This window comes from Diadema antillarum, unplaced genomic scaffold (assembly GCF_040938485.1).
Source record: "Diadema antillarum isolate AM-2024a unplaced genomic scaffold, OU_Dant_1.0 seq00000817_RagTag, whole genome shotgun sequence".
NCBI lineage: Eukaryota > Metazoa > Echinodermata > Echinoidea > Diadematoida > Diadematidae > Diadema > Diadema antillarum.
The window spans coordinates 441,746-468,838 of record NW_027271695.1 but is presented as its reverse complement, the minus strand read 5'-3'; the positions used below and the strand labels follow the sequence as shown (position 1 = coordinate 468,838).

General features: G+C 41.7%; 1 pseudogene; it reads left to right on the top strand.

The window, feature by feature from the left end:
* The first annotated feature begins 236 nt into the window (after nt 1-236).
* Nucleotides 237-23,670, top strand: LOC139739762 (uncharacterized; annotated as a pseudogene).
* The last annotated feature ends 3,423 nt before the right edge of the window (nt 23,671-27,093 follow it).

Here is a 27,093-nt window from a genome sequence, read left to right as displayed (position 1 = left end):
GCGATGGCAGTATAATTTCGCGAAAGGGGAAAAACCTAATTCTCGTTCGCGAATAACTACCGGCGAGACATTGGCCTGCCGTCAATCAGTGTGACGTAGCGCAATAAGTGTCTGCTTAAGGTCTAAGAGCACGCTCCATTGGCTACCGGAGTGCGATTGAGTGGCTACGTCACCTTTTTTAGGCGGGACTTAAGAGCTGCTGTGGCTCGGCCCACGAGCCCCCGTGTATGGCGACGGATCGCTGCCTGGTGTAAGCGTGGTATGTGTACAGGGGTAATACCGCCACGCTAAGCTACCCATAGACAGGGGGAAGCGACCCGTGGGTCTAAAGGGGTTAGAGACGCACTACGCTGACACAAAACTCGTGGAAGAGTGGGGACGGGGGGCTGCCTCAAACCATTTCGATGTTATACACTTGCCAACACGCAGCGAAACAGTGTTTTACAAGGCAACGCGTGGTATACCGTACAGGGAATTTGATGTATGGGTCTATCGCCACTGCACGGTGCACAGTAGATGGGTCTCTGGACTTTATAGCCCACTGGCTACCCAAGAGTGAACTCACAACTTGAATCACCTTTTGGCTGGAGCGCATCACTTTCACCTCCACCAACTATCGACGGCACATCCCATCTCTTCAAACCTCTTGGGCCTCGACCTGAGAACCTGTCTCCGCCCAAGCTTCTCATCTGTTCCACCTGAAATAGAAAGATATATGCATATGTTTCGGACACTCGCTCTTTGCTGAAATTCCACCGGCTCTGTGTTTTATGTTTTAGTTTTTCAGCAACATTTTTCACTCTCTTGGGGTGTATATATTTCTCCCGCCTCAGTACGCAGACCTGACTCTGTTTTGGAAATCTGTAAGTTGGAATCTTATACCCCCGTCACTCTGGAGAGAGATAGGAGAGGGCTAAACAGTGCCGATGCCTCTTTGATGTTGGTCATCACCTTCGTACCTCGACAACTAGATTGTTAATCTCTGCGACGTTGCTGCCAGATTCGTCAATCTGTGGCAGCAACAATCCTTTTCTTTCTGGGAACACTGATCAAACTCCTCAGAGACTGTCCAGTTGGAAGATGTCCAGCTACCCACAATTTGGATTTCCATACCCAGCGTCCTCTCAGGTGAGTAGTTCGAGATTCGATCTCAAAATGTTTTGCAAGTCAGTCCAATTCTCTGTTCAATTCTACCCTTCTATGAAGCTGCCCTGCACTCATTACAATCAGCTAAATATTTGTCAAAGCTGACGGATTTCAATTTTCATAATTGAGAGTTCATAAGTACGCCAGAGGCATTCTTTGACATGGGCAAAATGTATAGAAAAAATCAAACATCCAGTTCTTGGAAGACTTTGGTGCTCTTGGGAAAATTCTTAAAGACAACAAAATTGCAATGAAATGTATTGCAACTTATTCCATGAGAAATTGAATAAAATTTGCAAATTCTACTTAGGTTGAACGTTAATCTATAGGCAAGTAGTTCGTTCAGGTGAGACCGTCTCTTTGGGCAAAAGTAAAACAGTAAACAAAATGTGTACGATGTCCCCAGTGCGAGCACACGCTCCCAACTGCAGTCACCGAGCGGAGCGGTGTTAATTGTTGTCCCCTCGCGGTGCGGCTCCACGCACCGCCAGCGTGTGGTCGGAGAACTGGCTGCTTCAAAATGTACTGCCGTATAGGGCATTGCCTCCTAAATTGGATAAGCTGAAGTTTCATTCCGCAACACTTACCTGATTAAATCAAACTTTACAAACCCCAAACATAGCAATCCAAACGTGCAATTGATACTCAGGATTATTTCTTACCTACTTATTATTTTTCCCCTTCAAGATAGAAGTAAAAGAAGTAAAGTTTAAATCCACATACAACCCGTATCTAAACGCAGGAGTGGGAGTTGCACGTAGGGCAAGGTTATGTAAATTGTCGATGACCACAATCCGCCATTTCTAGTCTGGATACTTACAGTGTCAAACGGCAAGAAATTCTGCTAAGTAAAATTATGTTCTACCATGTCAACATGCTTTTTTTTTTTTCAATGAATCCATGCAGGTGTTAATTGATAGATGAGTGTTGTCTTTGTGTTTTCTTTTATGCTCTTAGTCTTACGAACTAAGTTTCAATTTGACAAGGGTGCCAAAGATGACGACAAGTATGGAAATTTTTCAAACTTGGGGATAGGGAAAGCATCCCCTTTGCAAGCATGCACCAGCCAACCAGCAAAAATGATGAGAGCACATTTTCACCAAATTTTCTTTCGTCAGCCAAGCAAACTTAATGACGTTTTCTTTTGGAATTACTTTAGGTGATGTGTGAACAGCTTGTTCGTTTTGATGAAATGACAGGCTGTATCGTTCAACAGTATCAAATCCGGAAATCATCAGTTTTAATGTAATATCCACAGCTATGCTTTCTTCATATGTTTCTTCTTTATTTCTTTCCTTTTTTTTTGAAGGTGTAATTATTCTGTCATTATTGTATGACGGTCTGAAATTTTCCTGTAAGAGTTTTTTTTTTTCCTTCCGTTCTCCTGCCGCATATCATGAGATGAACTCGAGTGAGAAAATTTGTTAAAGCCTTTTTTTAAGCCCGGCTATGATGGGTGTACGCTCGTGCCATGCTAATGATCTCATGGGGAGTCCCATTATAGATTCGCTTCCCATTAAGACACCATCGAGAAAAATCTTTAACTTGTATGGGTTCGCTTTTTAGGTCTTTTTTTCAGTCGCACAGTTTTCCATCTTGAACACTACTGGATACCAAGTGACTAATTTTGATAATAGAAAAATAAAATGCTGGTATTAAAGCGGGCTTGAATGTGCCGAGATGGCATCTGTCACTAGGATTATTGTTATGATGTGAAGTAAGTCATCGCGCAGCAATAAACTGATCTGCGATGCTGAATTGTGAATCACCGTTTTTATGTTTTACCACCATCCGAATCTACCATCTCGGCACCAACCAAACTAGAAATGATATTTATCTTGGTGAGATATGATTGGGGCTTATGACTGTACTCCATTAACCAGTAGAATTACAGCTCTGGAGGTGTGATGTTTAGTTTTTCACGGTTAGATTAGAGATGACTGTTGTACTGAAACGAATCATTAATTTGATGAGTCGCTTAGCAGTGTGACTACGTGACTTCAGTCAGATTCTTGAACTTGAATTAATGCTCTACCATTTTCTTTCCTTCTTCCAATCGACTCCACACGCAACTGCACACGACAATGCACTGTGATTCCACACGTACTCGCCACCAAACCACTACACACGCATACACCAACAGTTACTCATGTCTGCCGCCGCTCCAGCCACGACGTGCTGCGAATCCGGCCGCCCGGTGGTCAGCGATCCGCACACGGGACAGGCGGTGTGTTGCCCGCCGCTGGACAGCCGTGCGGCGCTGCTACACTCCGCTCGCGTCTCCGGTCTACCAGCCGCGCTCTACTCGTCGCCGTACGCGGCAGCGGCCGCTGAGCAAGGCTACGTGCACTTCACCGCCGACCCTTCTGCATTCTACTCGCCCTTGGTAAGCCAATGCAACAAGTTCTATCCATTTTTCTTCGTCACTGTGATCATAGTCATTCTCATAGTAGTGAAATATTCGTGTTACGAGTCTTATAATAGTAAAGGAGGATTGCGGAGCGGGAAAGGATAATGGTCTGTCCAGTGGAACAGCAATGCATTCTGGAGGTTCTATTGAACCAGCATTGTGAAAGAGATGTGGTTAACCTCAGAACATACAATAAGCCGATCTGATTCGCACTAATGCTTAGCAAAATTCCTCTTTCAACCATAGTTCTTCGATAAGTTTTATCCTGCAAGGGTCGCCCTCCTTTTTTTTTCTCTCTTTTTTTCCCTGCATAGAAAGCTCCCCCCATATACAGTACACACACACACACACACACACACACACACACGCACACGACACACACACACCATTCAATTACACACATACACACGCACACACACGTACATAACAACATCACAATCATACACTTGGTGATGTAAAAATGTGACATTTTGAAGGCACTATTAGGGTCAATCATACATTCTCGTCTAGGCATTACTTTGCTGAATGATACCAATTGCGTTCGACGAGACAGAAAGAAAAGAAAAACAAAGCATTAAAAAGTAGAACAGCTGTACATAAGACTTGAGTTTGATACCACAATCGAAACCAGTCGGTGTCCTAACGAGGTCCTATAAAATAACTCCACGCAACAACTACGATAATAGGACGATCAGCGACAGCGTCAACGTTTGAACGACGCAGTCAAATCTTTAGTTAAGACCTTTTTGATTAATCTTCTTCCCCCCGAAGGAAGCCATGCATGAGTTATTTTCGCTCTTTGTCGATGAACATGATCGATACTTAGGATCACCAGATCAGTCAAATTGCTCATTGCCTTCCCCCTTTCTTTTTTTTTTGGGGGGGGGGGGGGGTGATGGGGGCTAAAATTGACGAGGCGGGAAAATGGAGATGCCCTGAATTCTCCAAGACAGATTTTAATAAATGGGTGTAATGAGTACTGATGCCTGACAAGAACAGCAAAAGGGGTAGTGAGGCAGTCCTAGACCGAATCACGATCAGCTTTCCTGTATAAACCATGAACCAGCACTCATGCACCACCAGAAGGGCAAACCCATCTCCACGACCCCCTCATCCACCGGGAAAAAAAAGGAAAAAGAATTTGGACAAAAATTGTGGTTTTGTGAATAAATCTGTGAATTATGCGTAGTCGATGCTCCGAGCTATTGGACACGACACACTTGGTCGTTTAGAGGAGGAGAGAGGGAGAGATGGAAAGAGAGAGAAGGAAAGATATAGAGAGAGAGGGAGAGAGGGGTGTATGTAAAACAGATATAAAGATGTAGGTGGATAATAGGGGTTATTCTTAAAAGGATTATTGAGTTATCTTTTGAGATGGAATGAGTTAATGTGGTGACGATGATGTTTTCTGATGCTGGTTGCACCGATGTTTCGGTGAGCGATACACCAGCGATCTTTGCCCCCTTCTCTCTCCTTTCTCTCCGTGCGGATCTCGTATACTTCTTTCCCCCACCGTTCTCTCTTTCCTCTCAGCTCCTCAATGGGGGCCATGATGTGGATGCGGCTCGGCCGCGTAAGATGGGGGGTAACCAATGAAGACGAGTCGGCAGCGGCTCCTTGATGCGCCGCGGGCATCAAATATCCTCCTCTTGAAAAGGGGTAAAAAATAGGAGCACGGGAACGAGATGAGGAGACAGAGGGATAGAGGAAGAGAAAGAGGGAGAGATGGGGGAGGAGGGAGGAGGATGAGATGGGATGAGATGAGATGGGATGAGAATGGAGAAATCCCACTCATTCGCAGTGATTAGAAAGATCTCCCGCATCGTTAACATCTCGACCAAGCCGGTCACAAACAGTTTTCTCTCGCCGACGTTTAGGGGCAATTGGGCCCGTGATCCCCGATGTCGTTCAAGCCTTGATTGTTTGCTAACAGATATGAAGATGATCGGATTGTGCTTCGTGCGAGTGGCTGAATTATTGAACGTGTTGAGTCTGTTAGACTGGGCTGTCTGTCTTCATGTTTTGTTTTCGTTCAGACGACCCGGGCAATAACAGAGCATCGTTAATAATTGTAATTGCTGAGATATTTCATCACATATATAAACATATGAATATATATATATACTCATACATTATTATGATATAATGTATCATATGACCTTATTATATCTGAAGAGGGTCAGATATGTATTATGACGGGCCATTCACTGGTAGAAAAGAATGATACGCGCCAGGATACATCGAATTCAAAACAAGAGACTGTGTTGGGGGTGTTCGCGTTCCGAAAGCTCGAGTTCTCCCTAATTCTGCTCTGTGAGCAACTTTGTCTTGTAATCCGAAAATGACGAATATGAAGGGATGATGGAGCAGTCAATATAGGCGTGTAATCTTCCAGGATTTACTCGATCGCTACCACCAGTTGGGATTCACAGAAACGTAGGATCATCACCTCCTCAACAATGCCGTAAGCCCCTCATGGTGACGCATCCAGAAATTAGGACACTACGAATTGCGATGATACCAATCATGTTGTCAAAACAGAGAGAGAGAAAAAGAAAAGAAAAGAAAAGAAAAGGAGTTGAAGTGGGGCCTATTTAAAGACGATACTGACAAGCGTTTTAGTTTGTGTATATGGCTTTGAATGTGGCTTCTATACATGACAATGCATAATATTGCTTGTTCTCTTTCCGCCGCCCCATTTTTTTTTCTCTCTTTCCTTCTCCTTGCTTATACGGGGGTCTGTAATCCATACATATAGGTTTTAAGGTATTAAGGGAAATAATTGTGTGCTCAGCGTTTTAACGCAGAACAAAACCTTTACGATGCAAACTGGTCGATACAACGTAATTCTTTATCTGGGCAGGAGGGAGGGATGTAAAGTTGACGAGTGAAAGGGAATGAAAGGGGCGATCCCAAACTCAATGGGTGGAGATAGCCGTCCCATTGTGTTGGATTGTACACACGAGTCCCTACAAGAACTGGTCTTATTTGCAGAGCCTGTTGAATTATTCCGCCTTTTCTGCATGGTGGGCTTGTTAGTGGAAAGAGAGATGGGATGGGACTTACTGAGAAATAGAGAGAAAGAGAGGTATATCTATATATCCGTATCTCTTAGAGATATATATGGTTATATAGATTAAAGATAGATATATCAGATTTGAAGCGTCTCTTGATGACACATGCATCAAACACTACAAGTTTAAATCAGTACTGTTCGATGAACATAATCTCCTCTTTCCCCTGTACTATTAAATGATACTCGGTGTACTGAGGTGTACAATTCTAGTGTGGAGCAGAAGTTGAATCAAAATTGTAGTAGAAGTGGTGGTAATCGTAGATTTCATTGTAATAGGCGTAGCAGCAGAAATAGTAACATTAACAGTATGAGTAGTAATCGCAGTGGTCGTAGTAGTAGTAGTAGTAGTAGTAGTAGTAGTAGTAGTAGTAGTAGTAGTAATAGTAGTAGTTGTAGTAATAGTATTAGTAGTCGTAGTAGTCGTAGTGGTCGTAGTAGTAGTGGTAGTAGTGGTAGTAGTACCAGTAGTAGTAGTAGTAGTCTTGGTAGTAGTAGCAGTAGTAGTACTAGACTAAGTAATATTACTAATAGCTATGATAATAGTGAGTATTCGTATTGTTGGAGGGTGAGTGTAAGGGAACATACAACACTATAGTATTTGGGGTGTAGTGCGATATTAGATGGGCGTTTGTATGGAAACAATGTAATAAGAAATATCAGAGCATCTGTACTCTCATGGCAGGAATGAGCATATATTCCAAACAGAGTAAAACAGTTGTAGACGAACGAATAGATTGAACTTAATGGCAAGTCTGAATTCAACAACTGAGCAACTTTAAAGTAACCCAGAACACCAAAGACATTGAAAGACGGGAGAAGGGGTACCGATTTCTCTTTACTCTCAACTACGACTGAAAAGAAAGAGGTTATCAGTGACCTATCTATGTAATTTAGGGCTAAGATAAAAATCACCAGCTATGCACAACGTGGATATTCTCGAACTCGGCTGAAGCATCGCTTTGCAATATATTCAGCCCATAGCTGAAAACATGGTATATTATAGCACAAAAGCAAACATAAAATACACACGAACTAAAGTTATCCTTCATGGCTCTGCAATATTGATGCTGGGACAGTCTCCGTGGAATTGAACTACCCGTAGGAACTACAGGAAAGAAATAATCAAGATTGTGACGAGGGGATGCGTTCTGGGTACAATGATGTTCTTGTAGTAAAAAAGAGCTAATGAGCAGTAATCGCTTCGAGTTTCGCACGAAATGGCTATTGGATTACACGGCACCTCTCAAATGCCTGTAAACTCGATTTGATATTTTCCTCTTTCCCATCCCCCCCCCCCCCCACACTCCCGCAGTATCTCACCCTCTATAATGTTCACCTACTGTGTGGAAGATAGAAAAGAAAAGTAATATATATAAACTGTGATAAGCGCTGTAAGGGGGGAATACAAGTATGAGAAATGAATTTGACCAAATTGAAAGCAGATATTATGATTAGGAGGTGACTTGGTTATTTGAGTCCTTGGATGATTTCTGTTTCTTTGTTTCATCTAAGAAATTATGTTTCTTGTTATCCTCCTGAATTTATAATTTCCTTTCACAATGAGTATTGATCAACGCATATGAAATGTGAAGAGAAATCGTAAGGAGTTGAGATCATGAAAACAATACACACACATAGGCCTATATAATTATAATCTTTTTTTTCGGGGTGGATATTGTGAAACTGAGACTGTGTGATGGTCAAGGGACATTCTTCGGTGGCATGGGCTCTAATAGACGACTGCATAAAAGGGGGGGGGGGACAACTTAGGATGGGCCTCATTTCTTACCGTTTTCTTCCTTTTTTTTTCTTAATTGTAACTGTGGCCCTCTTCTACAAAATTGTGATTATCTTATCTTGTAGTCTATACGTGTCAACTTGCACCAGACTGAATGCTGCTGACTCATCAGTATTGAGGATGTGTTATCTGTCGAAGAAGTGGTTAAAACGTATACACAACTATTCCTTGGGATAATGTTGTTTGTAAGACAAGTACGTGCATGTTTTGCATTCATGCGCACTGTTTGTGTGTTGACGAAGAATCTGCCTCTATCAAGATGCACTTCTGTTGTAACGATTTTTTTTAAGTTGTATGAACATCACGCCTTCTTCCTCTCCTAAGATGACATTTTGACAAGAAAATTAATACCCCACATGGGCGCGCAATAATAAGAAAACGTGTTTACTCATTGCAAACAAGAAATTGTGAGAGTCTGTCCGGACGGAAGAGAAAAATGAAAAGGAAATAATTAGCTGAGAGGGTTCACCCTTTTTCACGTTTCATTTTTTTCCCCCTCGCTCCTAGTGTCTTTGCAATTAACCTTTGTCTTCTGATGACGGTGGTGTAGAAAATGCACGGGTGGCTCCTATAATAGCTGCGTGGGTATAGGTGCGACGGTGTGTCCAGCATCTTGGCGCTTCTCAGTACATTGTGTGTATATTGTGTGTGTGTGTATGTATGTGTGTATGTGTGCGATTTCCGATAGACGGGCGATCGCTATGCATTATTTACTCTTCGAAAACCGGCTCGCAGTGGCTCTCTCTCTCACTCACTCGCGGCTCCCTACCTCCCTGCCTCCCTGGCGGGGCATCCCTTCTTCAACAGTGCTCGCCCCAAAAAATGAAAAAGATGAGGAAAAAAGAAGAAGATGCATCCCCAATTAGCGCCAATTGATTTGCTCATCTAGACAGTGGTTTTTTGTTGTTTTTTTTTTGTCTCGCACAGATGTAGATTAGGTTGCGGATGAGGGAAAAGTTGTTGTTGATTATTATTATTTTTTAAATCATTTTATACAGCTTTACTTCGTGTTTAAATGACTAATTAGTCACCTGGGGACCTCAAGATGTCTGTCTTCATTTGAAGATACACGAAGAATCAACCAGATTTAGCTGTATTAGTGATTCATGAATGTATATCTTTTGTTACAGTAATGTAAGAGAACATGCACTAAATGGGGGGGGGGGGGGGGAGGCAGGCAGGCAAAATAAAACGACCAAAAAATGTGACTGTCAGACTACATAAGACATTATAAGAGTAATTTCAGATAAAAAGAGTTTGATGCCCGGTATCACCTGGTAAGAACAAGTCGCGATCACGTGCATGTTTTAAAGTACAGATTAAAATTATGCTCTTGTAATATTATGTACATACGACAGACTACACAAAGAGTTGATGCATGTCAGACGGGTAGAACCATAAGATGAGATCTTGCCCGTTTGTTTATTTGTCAGTTGCCGTACTATGCCACCCACGTGAAACACTCTAGAGCAATAATGAGACATTACTTATTATTATGCTGCCCCCTTTGACATTTTCAATGAATGCCTAAAATAGCTGAAATGTCACTTATTTATTCGAAAGACATGAAAAACGACCAACAACAAACACTATACTTTATGTCATAACCCATTCTCTTTGTCGTTGTTGTGCACTAAAGTGGAGTGATTCCAAAAAGCTGAAGAGTTAATTTTCCACCTCTTTTTCTCCCAATCAATATCTTGTTTTTTGTCGCGAGAAATTTGTTGGACCGAAGAATTGTGTTTGGTTTGAATGCGAGATGCATTGGTTAAAAAGAGCGCTCGAAATATCACGATTCTGTAAGCTATTCAAGTTACATCGGAGAGATCTTGTAGACACGCCATGCGACGAGAAATTGGTCGTTATTTTCCTTTTTAGGGACCTGCTTTTCCATTCAGCATCGTGATGCTTTTTCTGTCAGCTTTTTTCTTCTATTTTTTGCCTCTCATGACAGCTTTTAGAAAGGTCAAAGACTAAACCGAGTTGTCTTTTGTTTGCCTAGTCAACACTCACCAACTGCATTAGAGTAGTTGAAATATTATGAAAAGAAACACAAACAAACACACAGGTAATAATAAAACCAACAGTTACTGTATCATTTGCATGCGAGTGTGTGTCGATGGGGGGGGGGGGGGGGGGGCGTAGATAGACGGTACCCCCCCCCCCACATACATTAAATATACTAGTATATAATAATTATTTAATAAATGTGTTAAGTTGACAAAATGATATACAAGTGGAGTCAAACTTTTCAAGCGAGTTTAACTTCGTTTGAAATCTTTTTAAGATTCACATAATCACGTCCAAACTTGCATAGAAATATTCATAAAACCCGATACAATTGTTACTCAATCTAAAATATGAAACATATTTTTTTAATGTTATATTATACCATAAACAGATAGTGCAGCTGCAACCAATCATTTTCCTGCCTGTTCTGTTGCCATCTCACTTTTGATATTGATTTGCAAGTTGATATTTAACAAGTTTTCGATGCAACGAAATTTTAGATAATCATCTTACTTATGATCGTGTCCGCAGTTTGGTATAGTGCATTTAAACGTAATCAACCGTATCTTAGCTCCTTCTCTCTCTTTCTCTCTCTCTCCCCACATCTCTCCCTCTAGACTTCCTTCTTCCAATATAGGTCTGCAAGTAGGCCTACCTGCTCCTCTCTTCTTTATTTTCTTCCCTTCTTCTTCTTTGTCGGAAGTTAGGAGGGATAACGATTAATTATGATTATCTTTTCATGGAAAGCACACGAACCTGATGACTGAAGAATGTACGGTTTCAAAAATATATAAATAATTATATTTTATATAATATCTATATTTTATTTAGAATCAGCTGGTGTGACTATAAAAAAGTGGACATGAAATTAATAATGTCCGCGTCTATCCAGGATTTGTAAGATCGATTTAACAACTCGAATATTTTATTCATATTTCATTTTGTGTGGTCAAATTCAAACGACGCGAGTCGAGTTGAGAATGTCCAAATTGTTTGTGAGTTGATCACACAGCTCGCCAGAGATATTTTCGTGTTGAGATTTAACCCCTGTGCGTTGATGACGTCATAATCGGCCATTGTCACAGCGACTGAGTCAACTTTTTTTTTCATTAGTTTGATATATGTTTTAAGTGTAATATTAACAAAATAAGTGCAATTTCTTTAAATGTGTTTTCGCTCCACCCCCTCCCTTCGACAGAATTCTGCGTATGCAGATCTGAAGGGAACGCCTGAAGGTTACGCCGCTGCCCTGGCGGCCCAGCAAGCAGCAATGCTACCCGTACGACCCAGCCACATACCAGTACTACGGCGATCGGTGAGTCAACTTCATATCCTTATTTTCCATAGTTCTTTTCATCTATTTTCTTCTTATTTGCACATGCTCAATATGACAACGTGTTAGAGATTTGATTTTTTTTTCTTTTTTGTCATTCTTCTCTCAATTTTTTTTTTAATGTTAAACATGGCATATTCGCACTTTTCACAACACGCTCTTCTCCCGCAACTGATCGAAGCGTACCGTTATAATAGCCCCATACGAGCGGGTTGATTGTTATAGCTTCGACCTGTCAATAACAATTACACGCTCGTGCAGCGGTCAACTACAGTGCGCCCTAGAGTTCGCTCTGCATTGACATTTTTTCCCCTTTTTTGTGGAAACAATTTTAAAGCAATTAGCATGTGAAAGGCAGACAGAGCGATTGGAAATCAGTTTTCATCAGTTCCTCGTGTAATTCTGATTCGTAGTTAATGATTTAATTCTCTGCGCCTAATCCGAGTAAGGGTCAACATAAAGATCAGTGTACGTGTAATTGAATTTGTTGTGTGATCGAGAGCGCGCGCTTTTTTTTTTCCTCCTCTTTCTTTTGTTAATCTCTATCTGGGCGGACGTTCTACGATTGGCATATAGGGATGGCCCAATGTGTAGGCATTGGCCTCCCCCCCCCCCCTTCCATTCCCTCTCGCTGTGGTTGTAAGATTAATGCGCATTTAATGAGAATATAAACATGGCTACATCATCGACTAAGAGAGCGGTGAATCAGCGAGATGCCCGGCGTCCATGGCCCATCCCTGACTCGCCAGTTACAATGACAGGTTGAGATAGGGGTCATCGAAAAATACGTGCATCTCCACTTGAAAAAAAAAGATCTATGCAAGCTGAGGTCAACTATAATTTCTATTCTCTGAAACGTCACCCCGACAATTTCATTTCTGTTCTTCATGTTATTGCTACTATAATTAATTTGCCGTCGACGTGATTAAAACAGCTTGCTTGGAACTCGTTGTTCGAGTTTGATAGAATGGCTCCCTTCTGACCGGGGAAAGAGATGGAGGGGGAAAGAAGAGGAGGAAAAAAAATGGCGATGCAATCAAATTCCAAACTGTATGTTGACAACTATGATTCCGCGCTAGGATTTGAAACCATGATGTGGAAGCAAGCGATTGTCTCCCAAATGTCACGGCGATACTTTATTGCGACGGGATTAGAATCATGGAGGATGACGGTGAACAAAAACAAGGAAACAACAAAAACAAAACTAAAGTTGAAATGAACTGTCACACACACAAAAAAAGGACGACCCAAAAAAATTCGGCAGTCACCATTGAGACACAGTGGGGCTAGATGATGAACTGCCTTTGAGGTTTGCACTCCCGACAAACGTTGTGCACCTGGGCCTATGGAAGCATTCGGGTATACACAATTACTCATGATGATGCATTGAATACTTCAACAGGCATCAAATACTTTAAAAAAACGCTACCATTTTGTTTTTCCGGTGAAAGAGGAATAAGAAAAAAAAAGATGAAGCGAATAAACAAAACCATCACCGAAATAGTTTTTTAGTCCTTCCGAAAATAAACGCCGGAATGATCTCTGTGTTTGTTCGGCGTACTTGAACGCACTCCACGTAAAAATGGCGGCGCGCCCTTTTTAGTGTTTCCATTTATCCTGTCATCTGGACGTAATTGGGAACATCCACGTAACATTACAAGAAAGCATGCAAAGTCAATGCCGCGTTCATTTTTTAAATGTTTTTCCTTCCCCTCTATATCTCTCTGCTCCTATCTTTGTCTTTCACAATCCGGGTTCTTTTTTTTCCCTTTCTTTCTTTTTTTTTCGGAATTGCAACAAAAGGTCTCGTTGAATGGGTACATAATGACATGAATGGCAGGGCTAAGGTGGTTTACTCTTCCTGTGTGTATGCAGGCTTTTGAGCATTGCTTTGATCCCACCGATGTTGTTTCATTGCGTTCCCTGCGTCCCCGGCTCCAATACCAGCCTAGTAACCACTGAGTAGCTTTGTGTTACACTCGAATTAGCGGCCTGTTCTCTGCAATCATACACCACGACTGGTGTACCAAGAAGAGAAATTAATTTGATTCCATTCTCGTGTTTGATAAGCTCACGGGAAAGAGAGAGGGAAAAAAATATGTATATATCCCCGTAACTTCCAATTGCGCTTTTTGGAAGCGGTGCGCTGCGGTGCGCGGCGGGAAAAGTGCAGTGGGTACAGAGAAGTCGGAAAGTACAACCAAGTTAGCGAACGTTTCCTCACGCAGAAACATTCCATTCTTCGACAGCTAACACGAAGAGGAAGAGGGCCAGAGGAAAAGTACTTTCATCTTTGCGTCATGAAACATGCACTTCTTGCAAGCCCCCTCGCATCATCTTGATATATCCTCTTGACTTGTTGGTATACGAACACAAAATAGAAATATATATATACATGGGAATAAAATGCTTGAGTATCTCGTACTCTCATAACTCAATTATACGCAAAATGAAATTCATCTTTGGAGAGAAAAATATAATGACGAGTGCTTGTCTGCACTGCATGAGATTCGAGTTTGTCCGTGTATTCTTTTTTTTTTCTAACAAGGAGCGGAGACTACATCTCTCCTTTTTGGACATTCATGTGCTCGACATTTTGTGACTCGTGCGGAAAAATGTTTTTTTTCCCTCATTTCCGTTCTTAGAGGCTCTCAACAGGGGTCGCACTTTCCTATGAACTCCTCCCCTCCTCAAAAATCCATAAACGATTTCTCGTGCAATATTGGCTTGGATTATTATCAGTGCCTGGTGTGCGAAACAGGCTATCACAGTCCTCATCTGAATCAGATCACTCCGACGACGCTTTCTCTTCATAAATGGCGCTCAAAACTCTGTTACAGGGCAACCCAAAAGCCGGCTCTCGAAATTCGAACGTCAGACTGGCATTGATCAAAATGTCCCATTTTTCATTCGCGGGGGAAAAAATCACTCTTTCTTGGACGAAACCAAGCTATATCTTTCCATTCATGAAATAGCTATCTTTATCGAACGTACGAGGAAAAAATTGTGTCTAATTGATACGACCTGAGATGGCCGTTGCGCAAAATTGAGTTATGCCGTAACCAGAGTAAGCAATTTACATGCGAATCGCGCAGAAAAGCCGAGGCACTGGGAAAAAGAGATAGGGATGAAGAGAAATAGAGATAGTAAGTTATATATAATATGAATGTACATAATGGCAAGACTTAGATATTAATGGATGGAGGGACAGATAGATAGACAGATGAATATGATGTAATATAACAGATAGATATAGCTGGATGGAAAGATAGATATATGGAGAGAGAGGGAGAGTGAAAGACAGATGAATATAATGACAAAGATACAGGTAGATGGACAGATAGATAGACATACAGATAGATAGATATTATAGATATACCTAGATGGAAAGATAGATAAATACGTGGAAAGAGAGAGTGAAGGAGAGACAGAGAGAGAGAGAGAGAGAGATGGAGGGAGAGAGCTAGAGAACCCAGAGAGGGTAAAGAGGAAGGATGCAGAGACTTGCTAACTTGAGGGGCTGAAAATATGACGCCTGATACATCTCTCGAGATTTGAATGTGTTCACACGTGTAATTTCGCAAGTTTGTGTATTTCTAAACAATGGGAGGACGAGTGAGAAAGATGGGATGTCGATTCTAACGGGGAAGTTGCAGACTTGCGTACAGATACACAGATAGCCAAATATCCATCTCTCTATCTTATCTCTTTGTGTATATATATTCACGTGTGAAAATATATATAATCGCACTAGAAAGAAAGAGAGGGAGATTAGAATCACAGATGATTTAGGACGAACATAATATGAGCCTGACAGTGAAACAGTGAAAATTCATTTCTGCTTTGAAAACCCCCTTTTTCCAGTGAAAACAAACATGAAGCTCAGTACCATCATTGTAACTGGAATTGTATATTCTTGTATGATTTTTTCTTTTCTTGCGCGCAGGGGACATATGCACTATGTATTATGCGCGACAAAGCACTGTTAATTGATATTAATATTAATATTAATATTATTATTATTATTGTTATCATTATCATTATTGTTATTATTATTATTATAATTATTATTAATATTATCATTATTATTATTATTATTATTATTATTATTATTATTATTATTGTTATTATTATTGTTGTTGTTGTTGCTGTTATCATTATTAGAACAAAATTACATTCGGGTTACGAGGAAGATGACCATGATCAGGTCAAGGCAGCATGACAATGCGATTTCACTTATTTAGTTTTGGGGCGTGCATGAAAATTTTCTGCTCTATTTGGCTTTCGAAAATATATTGTACCATCATGCACTGTCGCGGCATGCATTCTTAACACAAAATAATATCTACTTTGTGATCTTACTGTGGCATCATCTCCGTATGTTACGCCATGTTTCTACTCTCCGTTCGTGATATCATGATTCTATAATACGACTACGTAGAGCGCAGCAGTGATAATCGACGAACAAACAGTCGGTCCCATGCATACAGCAGTATGTCTTGAGACGCAACAATGTAATGAAGAAAAAGAAAGAAGCGCCAGTTCCACCGCGAATGCTTGTCGATATCTCCGACTCCCGCGACACACAGTCACGCTCAGATCCCCTCCCGCTGACATCAATGCATGAATGTGGAAGAGATAATAACGGAAGGGGAGAAGAACGGCCAACGACACCATCTTGAAAATATGTACTTTTAATCATCAGCAGAACTTTGTGCCAGATATCTCTCTTTCTCATGTGCAACAAGAGCTTCATTTTTTCATTCTTTTTTTTTTCCGTTTCTCTCTCTCTCTCCTATATGTTCTCTTGTCGGATGAAGATATGGCATGGACCTGAACGGCGCCAGGAGAAAGAACGCCACGAGGGAAACCACGTCGACGTTGAAGGCGTGGTTGTACGAACACCGGAAGAACCCCTACCCGACTAAGGGGGAGAAGATTATGCTGGCTATCATAACGAAGATGACCCTAACACAGGTGAGCAGCGCCGACCGTTGTTTTCAGTCGTTATGCTATCATCTTGTGCTATTATCATTATGAGGATGATGATGACTAGGATGATGATGATGAAGATGAAGATGATGATGATGAGGACCATTATTATTACAATTATTCATTCATACATTCATTTAGCGTTTTCACTTATGTTAAATCAAAGATGCTTAAACAGCTATGCCATGAAAAAAAAAGGTTCAAAAACTGCATGACCATTTTTTGGTTTCTGCACTTTATTTCACTGCTTCTCCCCTACGATCATTAATTTCTCTGGCATTTAAGAAGGAAATATAGATGAAGATAACTGACGAAAGTCCTGTAGACATATGATTACATACATATGTAATGTACATGATTATGAATGATAATGAAGTTAATATTTGTGGAATGGATAGAGATGGGGGGGGGGCAGAAAGTAAAACAATACTGCTATTCTGACGCTTTAAAAGGCGTGCAAATATAATGGTGTATTTGATAATTGGATGCGATCAGTGCTTACATTTACGTTGATTGACCAGAGTGCGAACTTGTTACGCTAATCTCGCTCATGATCGAACGCGGAACCGAAAATAATTAAATCCGTGACATTTTCTGTCGAGAGACGGCGTGGTTGTGCCAAGTGTTACCCAAGGCCGAAAGCAGACGGGGTAGTATTTTGTTTTATTTTTAATTTGAGACGGGCACAAAACGTCGCCCGGTTGTGTCAGTGGCATCATTCAATTAATGTAGCCTTGTCATCACAGCACGTCAATTTGTTAAGGCCTGAATAAATTAAGGTAAACTTAGAGGACAAAAAGGGAAGAGTTCAACTGGATGTCGAGGAGAGAGAAACACGTGTGTCAGATTCTGTATTTGTTGTATTTTTTATTTTTATTTTGAGGTATAACCGGGCGTGACATATACAGCGAGTATCAATTTCTTTATGTCAAAATACAATCTGTGAGCGGGAATGTGCTTGAAGTTAGAAGTGACGGTACGCTCTTTTGGATGATGAATATTGGGACAGAATGATGTTGAATTGCTTTACTGAAAATTATGAAGATAATTATATCGAGTACTGATGTTGTATTAAATTGCATATCCTCAAAAAGATATTGTCCCGCCATTCTAACACAACGGAGTGCGAGCTGATGAGCACTGTTGACACAACGGCGCACATTGTAACTCGAGAACACAAAACTGATACAGAAAAGTATCAAAATGATAACTGACGCAAACAGAAGGAAACTGACCAGAAATAGATATAATTTATTTGTGGAAAAATGAGCAAAGAAAATGGGATTCCATCGATAACAAAACATTCCAAAATGATAACTGCTAAGATTGTTAAGTGATTAGATTTCTGGCGCAAAAAAAGAAAGAAGAGAAATCATTGCCGTGATGTTGGAGTGGAGGGGAGTCAATAGGATGGTAAAACAGATGTAATCAACAGTATATGGGTCTTTGGGATACAACAAATGCAGTGACCTCGCTTTCTCTCCATAAAGGTCTCGACGTGGTTTGCAAACGCCAGGCGAAGGTTGAAGAAAGAGAACAAGATGACCTGGTCGCCGAGAAACCGATGTGGGGATGGCACCTCCGAAGACAAGGACGACTGCGACTCGGTTGGTGACGACGAAGACGATGCGCGGGACATCGACGTCGACGTGGACGGCGACGATTTGGACACCAAACTGGACGGTGACTCGCGGTTGTTGGGAAAAGACATGGATGACGATCACCGTGACCATCGCGACGACGAAGTGAGGATGAGGTTGCATGAGCCAGGAAGATTGGGCATGGTCATACGCGACGTCGATTCGATGGCCGAACGGATGGATTCCGGTGAGTTAGCATTGAAATTCTTTTCCAAATTATGTGGAAAATGATACTGGGGTCAAATATCATCTTATTTCTTTTCGGTCGTCTGAATTTTGGACTTAAAGTTTGTTTTGAAATAATATGATGAAATGCAAATGAGTTCTATGTAACGAATTAGTTTGTTTTCAAAGGTAATTAGTCATGCAGCTCAATTTCCAAACAATTTCAGAATACCAAAGACGATACATCAATGAAATTAGAAGTACATAATCTTCTATGCAAATCTTGCATCCACAGGAACCAAGGATTCAGACAATAGCGATGACTTCAGGAGGAGAAGTGGAGAGCTGCTAAGTGCTGGTCATCGACACGGTCTGAGTGGTCTGAACGGCATGGACCCCCTGCGTCTCAGTGCATCTCGCGAGTCGACCATTGGCGACAATAGTTCGGACAGTTTACAGCTCAGCCGGCCCTCCAGCCCCGTTCGGGTCTGTGGCTCGGCCTCGCCCAGTCACGATCGCACCAGTCCCATCCAGGACGAGCCCAGCGACCACGAGAAATCCTCAAACTCTGTGCCGCAGAACAAGCCCAAGATCTGGTCCCTGGCCAACACCGCCACGTCGTCGACGCCCGAGCGGACCAGGACTCTCATTCACGGCGGCTTGAACGGACGCCACCCGCTAGCCTTCGCTAGCCCCTACGATTCCCCAATGAACACCCTGAGACACTGGGTCAACGGACAATTGCACGGCATTCCCCTTCCTCCGGGTTTCCCTCTTCATCCTCAACTGACGCTAGCCGCCAGTGTCTCCCACCATCACCCTCATCCCCAAGGACAAGGCGCACCCACATGTGTTGTTAGCAGTGCCCAGGCTCCCCTCCTGGCTACCACGCCCCACCACGCCCGCTACACCATGAGCAAGGAGTTTGCCGTGCACCAGAATGGGATATCGGCGGGCATTCTAGCATCCATCCACCACCACAAAGAGAGTGAGTACCTACCTACACATGTTTCCCTACTCTGTCTTTATTTTCGAGTGTAAATGGGGTGTGAACGTTAATCAGTGAAGTGTTAGATCAAGGTGATTACCTCGAAGTTTTGACTTTGTTGCTGTGCTTTTTTTACCACACTTTTCATATTGTAATCATATTTCCCGTTACATTTCCTGTAAAAATGTTACAACTCCAGTGTCTTTTCATTTGTATTCCTGATCAAAGTCCACCGCCATTCACATCTGAAACAATGATCTCATCATGTAAGAAAAGCTGAAATTCCGTCTGCGTATCCCACACCGCATCTTCATAGGGCTAGTGTTCTTATATCGGCTTGCCTGGGCTGAGGACTTTTGGGTTTGTTTGTTTTTTGTTCTTGGCTGGATCATATCTTTGTTTTGGAGAGAAAGAGTCTTTAACTTGGGTAGAGTCGGATACTTACAGCACTCTTGATATCGCAGAGCAATATATTTCTGTTCTATGAAAATGGCATGTCATCATTGTTTTAAGATCAAAGGGATGTAAACCGCATCTATCACTTTCATTGTTTAACCTGAACAGCACTCTTGAGGATATCAACAGAGAAGAGTGAATAGGTAAAGGAGTATAGGCTCAAGCGGCCCACAAAGCGTCTGAAGTTTATATTCTTAATATTCTCTAATGACGTCATAGAATAAATTCTAGCCTCGGAATTTAAAGACTAACCATGCGTTGAGGAATGGACGGGTACGACTTGATGTTCAGCTTAATTTCCAACAAAGTGATAAAATATTGTGTGTGTAGAGTGAATAGACAAAGGCTACTCATATAGCTCCCACCATGGGTTTCTCGCGTTCATAGGTGAGCGGCAGTGGACAAGTAATGTTACCGCTTGAGATAGACTAATTGAAATGTCAGTCATGAGTGCTGCAGAGAGGGGCTTTTATTGGACAAATTTGCCGTGAAATTTAGCGGGTACTGTGTGAGAAGATGTATTCAGTATGCAGCGAGAGAGGGGAACAAGTGACATCTTAGTTTTCCAAATCCCCAAAGGCGCAACAATTTTTCATTCCACGCTTTCTTTTTCCCCCTCACTTTTATTGACCAAATAGACGTGTGAGGTTGCCTTTATTCGCCTTGTTTTCCAAGTGAGTAAACCCGTTTGTAAAACGCGGTGTCAGCTATCTTGTCAAGCGCCTTGTCAAACCAGCGACCACGGTCTTCCTCGCCTCATCGCCAAGTTGTCCTCGATGCCTAACGATATTCATGCTCCGCGAAAAATGTCTCGAGTTACGCATCAAACGGCCAGTGCGCCCGCGGTGCGGGGAGCGCGGAGGAATTAGCAGAATAAATGTTTATCCTCGCCGAGCGAATCACATATTAATTTATTCAAATTAGCATTTATCTCGGCAGTAACTGATCATATTATTGTCGAACACAGTGGATCGAGTGATCACGAGTGTTTTTACCCCTTGCGCATTTTGATGTCGAAGATTCAATATTCCGGCTATAATGCTAGCAGTTTGTCTGCGTATTGCCCTAGTCCGTGTAACAGATACCGCCGGTTTATACATGAATCGCCTCCAACACTTTTCACTCCTTACCTGGCAAATAAAAAAAAAACACACGACGAAGGTTTGCTCTCATTTTAATTCCATTTCCAGTATCAATGTCCGCAGTTAGCTAACTTCTCTGTAGCGTGAGCGTTGGAATTAAATCAGCTTGCTTTCAGACCCTCTTCGAACGAGACATCCAAACGACTCGCTTCAAGACTAGGCCCTTGTCGGTCGATAGCGTTCAAGGCGCAGGCTGACGCTCATACTTCTAACTTAATACTTCTCTCCTATCTACGCCCGTTGGAAAACGGCTGGGTTTTATTCCCAGTAATTAGCCATGTCAAGTACGCCCTGTTCTCCGTTATTATATACGACGCGTACGGGCAACGAAACTAGAGTTGCCCAACTGCGCCAGAGCAGCGAGCAGCGATTAAGAGAGATCGAATCGCACAATCGGAACTCAAATCGTCTCGTTTGGAGATCATCAGGCGGACTCGTGTTCTGTATTTTACTTAGCTGCATGCCAAAATAGCTACTGGGCTCCCCAAAGCTAACACTGGTCACACACGTACACACAAACACACACACACACAGACGGAGAGAGAGAGAGAGGGAGAGATTTAGATAAAGATAAATAGATAGATATTCTTGCAGAGAGAAAGAGAGATCGAGGAGAGAAGAAGAAAAGGAGAGAGAAATCTTAGCAGGCCACGGCAACGAAGAATCGAAATGCACAGTGTGTCTTACTTCCCAGCGCCACTGCCGACAATATTATTCTTCAGTACCAGTGGCCTTGAATCATTGCTTTTACAGAAAAAGAAAAAAATGAGGTCACATCCTTAAGCGAGAGATATTAGTTGCCATTCGTCGCGTTTGTAGAATCCTGCTTGAGTCACCCCAAGCCCTATTCATTAGATATTGCCTGTCGTTTCTTTTCGCAATTATCATTTAGGACTGGCGCAGTTTTCTGAAATTCTCGAGTCCCTTAAACCAACTGCGTCTAAACAATGTAACATGATGTCCAAATGTAGGGCAGTACTCTATAGAGAATTTTGCCTCACCTAATCTAACCCTGGTACAGAGAGAAAGAAAAAAAAAACCACTCATTTCGCGCCGCCATTTTGTTGCTTTGTTGCCTTGTTTCTTCCCGCCTCGCAACTGTTTGTTTGTTGGTGTTGTGGCAACACGCACTTCTCCACTTATGTCCGTAATCCGTGTCTTTATTTCCCCAGCATGCTAACTTTACGCTTTCTATCTTTTATTTATTTTTTGTTTTCGTGCAGATGAAAGCAAACATTCACCATCACATGCATCCGATGACCCACCCTTCAGGACAGCGTTCAAGCCAGTACAAAAACGGTGAGTGTCTGAGAACAACTAATAGCAGTTTCATTTTTATTTTACTTACGAGTGCACAAGACATAACAACAGTAGGGTAAGGACAAATCCAGGTTGCATAATGTAATTAAAAAAAATTATACACAGTTTCTGTCATTCTTCTTGCATTGGTTAGGTGAATGAAAATGAATGGCTTCCTGTGGTGACTTAGTGTTTATGGAGTTGAAGCATTGTTATTTTTTTCCAACAAAGTGATGAATATTGTGTGATTTCATTGTATAGAGGTGTATCATACATTTTGATGGGTGCCCTGTCGCATTATTTTTTGATTTTCAATCAGTGTTCAGCTTTTGATACTTTGTAGTATGCTTAGTGTTTTGAAGTGACAGTGAAACTCGCATAAACTTTGTAATTTCATTGTTGTTTTCTTTTTAGTTTCAAAAAATTAAATGAAACGTTCATGTTCCATTTGATTTAGGTGACAGAAAGATATACAGCCTATAAAACTTTGTTATTGAGACTGAATTTCTTGCAAGTTGACCAACTTGTTTCTTGTTTTCTTATCCATCTTCCAGGCCAGTTCTTGGAAGTGAGAGGCCCTCTGAGGCGGCAGGCTCGCCCGATTCTCACCGGGAGCCGGTCCGGCGGCCGATCGGTCTATCAGTGGAACGACTCACGTGCTGAGAAAACGAACAATCCATCAGACTTTGTGAAACACGTTAATACCGCGCTTATAAACAGACAAAACAGCACTCGCGTGGATTTCTAATCGAGCTTGGAGCACTTGTCCCGCTACATGAAATATCTTCTTCTTTTTTTCCTTTTTTTTTTCTCGTCCCTGTCCTAAAAGCGCTTCAATTGTGCTATTCTACAGATACGCGCGTGTGTGTTTGTGTGTGTACCTGAGGAGCTGTAAAAGGCAGAGATGGGGAGACGGACGGACGGACCGCCTGACGGAAATGTGTACTCGTTAATTAGATATGACAGCGCGGAGCAGGAGTCAAGTGTTGGGATGGTGTCGCAAAGGAGAATCTGTGTCAGGGCAAGGAAAAAGAAGAGACTTTCATTTGAAAGCGATCTCTGCCCAAAGCGCCCGGGGAATAGCCAACGGGGAGCAGTGATTTGCAAGCAGTATCCTGTATTTGTACGTATTTTATAGGTGTTGTTGTGGTAGTTGTTGGTCACGCTTGCGTGTAATCCGAGGGAAAGGGGTCAAGTAAGGTGACCGGAGGTCAGTAACCATGGTAACAGTGTTTTAATGATACTACAAGAGATCGATGGCTCCGTCCAGGGAGAACGCGTGTAGACCCCTGTTCATCCCAATGCACCGATAGTGACTTTAAACATGAGCAGTGGCGCTTTTTCCCTTGCTCCCTCTCTCTCAATCTCTCTCGCTCTCTTTAACCTCCTTCCTCATCTCTGATCACCTTTCTCTTTTTTCCCTTCTTTTGTGTTCTTGTACCAAAAACAGTGTAGGCCTATTCCATTCTCCTTTCCTTGTCGGAACAAGATCCGTTCTGATCCAGTTTCTCGCTTTATTAATTGGAGAACTTCCCGAAAGATTCCAACGCGCGGGAAAACTTAAGTGTTGATATTCATGGCCTGGTTGCGGGAGGTACTCCGTTGGAAGCGAAGGGTGAGCAGGTGGAAGCGACGCCGGTGTTACAAGCGGGGGCCCCCCGTGCTCCTCGCCCATCGATTGCAACACCGTCGCAAGATCAGGAAGCGAGAAGCCCCGCTGAATTATACAACAGACATTGCAATTAACACGAGCCGGACTTTCTCGCGTCAAATCTGCGGCAAATCCTCGTGACGGTTCGCGATTTTTTTTTTCTAGGGGGAACACAAATTGACGATTCGCAGAGAAGTAGCTGGAAGCTCAGGAGAACGAGCTATTATATCCTTCGTCGACAAACTGCGCAATTATCCATATGATCTCCGCAATCCTTTGTGGCTTAATGTAAGAGGCATTAGCGAGATTTCCAACACATCTGGTCGGCAAATCTCACACTACTTTACGGATTTGTAGCCAAAGTTAAGACGACGGTAGCCAACAACTGTCACTCCCGCGTGAATACATATCTTACGCTCAAGAGGCTTCGCACGACTATACCGTAACAGTGACACGTTTCTGTCCAACATTCACAATCTTAGATTATCATTTTTTTTTTTTTTTTGCAAAGTGGCCCATAATCCTCACAAATGAGTGTGAAGACATTTGCGTCTGATGACATGTTTGGGCGCGAAATGACAAACACATAATTTTATTCTCAGGATGACGCATAGTATCAGCCTAAATCGAAGGGGATTAAAAAAAGTGGACGGTTGTTATTTTTTTCAGTGATTACGGACAAAACTTAGGCCTACCATTGTAGAGACGAAATATACTGTCTGTTGCCTTTGTTTCGATCAAATGTGACGATATGATATGTATCGCAGGTGTGAAAATTACACAGATGTATTGATGGTTAGATACTGGGCAAAAATAAAGAAGAAGACAAGACACACGAACACATTGACATGGTCAATCTGTCAGAGGGGGCAATCGCTTTGCAAACATTAATTTTGTAAAACGTGACTTAGATCGGTGGAATTTGTTACTTCTGCTACTCTTCTGCGGGGTTATTGTCTGAAAAGAGAATTAGCTTCTTTTTCAACGATGTTCTTTTCTCCTTCTTCTTCTTCTTCTTCTTCTTCTTCTTTTTTTCTTTCTTTCTTTCTTTTCAATCTAGACGAAGTAGCGGGCGCGTTGCCACAGCTATCATTAGGGAATTATTCTTCTACGGGTAAATGACAAAATATGATGACTTCTTCAACTTTTGGAGACAAAAAAAAAAGAGAATCCATATTGATCTGACGAATATTCTCGACAAGTGGCAGAATTTCGATGTTTTACTTGGATTTTAATCTGTTTTCTTTTGTAACTCAAGTCTATTCATGTCATGTGACCTGCGACTATCTTCAATCCTTTAAAACTCCAGGGGACCAGCTTTGTTGATAAGGACCAGTCTTGCTCAGTTTGCTTGGTACGGTTATAGAACGAGTGTTCTTGGTAAAATGGTCCACCCGTTTTTGTTATCCATTGTGTCATACCTTACACACATATTTGTGAAAATGCTTTAGTGACAACAGTATCAACTGGCAATCTGCGTGTATCGTTTTTGATTAATTGAACTTTGTGACAACCTGTCTTATCTGAATACATGCGCGTATATACACACAAGATGGCGGGTGAATTCTACAGGGTAACTTGACTGAACTGAAACAAACCAAGAACAACAGCAACAGGGCTTGCGGCATTGATATCAAGCACATTCGATTTTGCGGTTGCTTCAGAGATGTTAACGCCATTATTTTTTTTTTCTGTACACGCTTGAGAGTTGACCTGTAGTGTTTACACGTGTGTTTATTCAAGTTTCAAAATTTGAATACATTAGCAAGAAGGGTGTTTGCAAGGGAAATAAAAATCGCCCACTCATTTCAAGTTTGATGCGCGTGGTTTTCAGAGGGTGACTGCACATTTGTCGTTTCCTTCCGTGAGTTTGACTCGAAACATTATATACATATATTTGGGTATGTATTGATGGTCTAAGAATGTCTAGATTCATCGGGGAGATTACATAGGAAGACAATGTTAAACGCAGGTGTTCCCTTGGCAACAACAACAACACACAGAATCCCATATTTTCCCTAACGACTGGAATCAATTGTACTTACTGGCATCTCCTTTGAATCAAGGAAGGCAAACCTCTGTGGTTAAAAAAAAAAAAAAAATCAATGATTTCTCGGTTTGTACTAACGATTTTGTATGTCCTATGGTGCAGATTAGAGCTCGGAAATATTCACCGGTACCGACTTGAATATAAATTATGAGCAATTCTATGATCATAGTGATTTTGTTTTGTCGAAGTCAGGTTTCGCTGCTGCCAAGGAAAGCTGTGGTAATTAAGTGTTTGGCCCTTGAAGAGAGACTACTCTTTGGGCTGTTGATATTGGGTTGGTCAACTAATAGATGCGTTCGAATGTCGATATTTAAATCAAACGGAAAAGACCTGTCGTGCTGGAAGAATCAACGAGCATTAGCTTTAGTGTGCAATCACTCGTAGAGAATCGAATAAAAAAAAAATCAGAAAAAAAGAAAAAGGATACAGATGAATAGTTGGTTTTATTTTTCTCCGAGTCCTATATGGATGGACTTGAACAGTGTTATCCTTTGAATTGAAAAAAAAAAAATGTTCTCGACTTATGAAACAGAAGTTTTCGTTGTTGCTATGTGATGCTCTTGAATCCCATCGGTTTTGGACAGTTTGTTCTTTGTATCTTATTTTTTATTTCATGTGGATATGTAAAAAGAGTATAAAAAATTGTAAGAAATATTGCCATCAGTCATATCATTACTATCATTATTGTTATTGTGTAAAGACGTTTCCTCAAGAACTGTATATACATTTGGAAGTGAAATTTGAAATAAAAGAAAGTTGTCCGAGGGTATGGAAACGAAATGTGAATAATTTTGTCCTCAATCTTTAATAATGTAAAGATCCTCCTCCTTGTAACCGATGTATTGTAAACGATGTGAAGTGATGTGGAAATTGAGTGCGAGAGAACGTTTGAAAATGAACGCACGTATGAGAAAAGGGTGCGTTACTGTGCGCAGAT